Here is a 2,215-nt window from a genome sequence, read left to right as displayed (position 1 = left end):
GGTGGTACTCTGTCCTGCATCATCTTTATTTCTGCTAATCCATGCTTCATACCATAAAATTGGGAATACTATAATAAGAGTAATGATTAATAATACACAGCTGGTTCCTCTTAACCCACAAAATCCTGGTAATCTGAATGGATGCCACGGCCTTTGTCCATCCATTTTCCCTGTCTTATTTTAGTCACACCCTATGTTCTCATGTTAGCCGTTGTTTTCTTCACTGAGGTTGAGATGAACTCCCTCCTGTAGAGAGAATTCCCCTTTGTAGTCAGACTTTTGCCTCAGAAAACAGTGGTGGGTAACTAATCTTTCCCTACTTCTGAAGGTCGTAGTACAATGTGATAAGTGAATCCAAGAAGTCCTTCAGCTGCTGTGGGTGATGTAAGTAGTACCTGAAATGGACCTTCCCCCCTTGGACTGGACCAGTTCTTTTTCTTTATCACTTAGATGATGATCCAGTCCCCGGGTTTTACTGTCTTCAGATATTCCTTCACCGGTTCACCTGGAACAGACTAAACAGAAGAGATCTCTCTACTTGTTAATATTTGTATTCTGCTAAGGTTTCTTCTCTTTTTCTTTTTTTCTTCATCATGTCAGTTGATGACTGTTTTGACTGTGGGAGTACAAATGGTCTTCCATACCTTTTCTCAAATGGAGTTCATCTTGTGCTAGTTGGAGGATGCATTTTTAGGATGGTAAACAGTAAACCCAACATTTCCCATTTCTTCCATGATTTTTTTCAGTCTTGACTTAATTATTCCATTGTGTCTCTCCACGAAACCTGCTGATTGTGGATGATATGCACAGTGGTTTCTAAGGTCTATTTTAAGTTCTTTGCCATCAGTGAGATGACATTGTTTACAAAGTGTGTCAAATTATCACTGAAGATCTTTTCAGGAATTTCAAATCTAGAAATGATTTATTTTACCCGTGCTTTTGCTACTGAGAGTGCATCTGCTTGTGCACATGGAAATATTTCAGTCCATTTGGTAAAAACCTCTGTTGTCACTGAGCAGAATCGTTTCCCTTAACATTAATTTAGTTCAATGAAATCTACACAATAATGAAATAATGAAATCCAAACAAATATGTTGAAAAAGATACACTGGCTTAGGGTATTATCTTTGTTTTGGTCTTAGATTGCCCTGTGGATTGTATTTTGCACATATTTGACCTGCTAGACAAAACTTTATTCATTTCTTTATTCTAAAAATAATTTTTCAATAATTAGTAAAACCATATGCTGTAAAAACCTTGTTCATTATTGCTTCCATCCCTCCTGTTGAGACATGACATGGTCCATGGCTTAATACTGCAGCATATTTAAACAAATTCTTTGGCAGTGTGGTTTTCCTTCTGGTCATTCATACGAGTCTATTGTAGATGACAATTGAATAACATCTAATAATGCTAAAATATTTGTAGTTTATACATTAGCTGTGGATGTCAACATACCTGTTTTTCCAATGCTGTGTTAACACATGTACAGTTGAGAAGGCATACTGACTGTCAGTGTAAACGTTAACAACCTTTTTGTTAAGAAAACTTCAGTTTCTGTTAGTACTGCAAAGCCTGTAGCATTTGTGCCATCAGGGTTTTTTGCGTGACCTGTCGAATAAATATAGTTATTTCTGCATTTTCATAACGTATATCAGTTAAGTCTGGCCTGGGTAAAACATTGATGGTTATTTCTGACATGCAATCATGAGAATTTCCATCTGTGGGGTAGGTAGCAGTGTGGATGGATTAAGTGTAGCACATCTCTCGACAACAAGGTGTGGCTGTGAAAGAAGAACAGTTATGTAGGAGAGATGTCTGGTAAAGATATTTTGTTAAGTAACCATATCACAGCCACTGCATGAGGTACCTTAAGTGTTAATGGGTGAAATAACACCATAATTGTTGATGCCTGCACTGCCAATGGCTTCTGGCCATTGATTCAAAAGTACGATCTCGTCACTTTTTCCCCCTTTCAGTGGACACTGGCCCCTAATTACCGCAATTCAGCAGGGGGTCTTTCATTAGGAGTACTGGACTCCCCCGTGCACGGTTTCAGCTCCGACCCTGGACGGCGGAAAAAACGTCGAGATCTGGTTTGAGTACCCAATTGTTGAGAAAATTCTCTCAATGAGACTCAGAGTTGCTGGAGTCGGTTAATGCAAAGGTTTAATCTTGCAGCAAGCTCAAGAATGTGTGTGTGTATGGGTGTATG

The sequence above is a fragment of the Leuresthes tenuis genome, unplaced genomic scaffold, assembly GCF_036924035.1.
Source record: "Leuresthes tenuis unplaced genomic scaffold, fLeuTen1.0.hap1 SCAF_24, whole genome shotgun sequence".
In the NCBI taxonomy this organism is placed as follows: domain Eukaryota; kingdom Metazoa; phylum Chordata; class Actinopteri; order Atheriniformes; family Atherinopsidae; genus Leuresthes; species Leuresthes tenuis.
Note: the sequence above shows the minus strand (reverse complement) of the source record.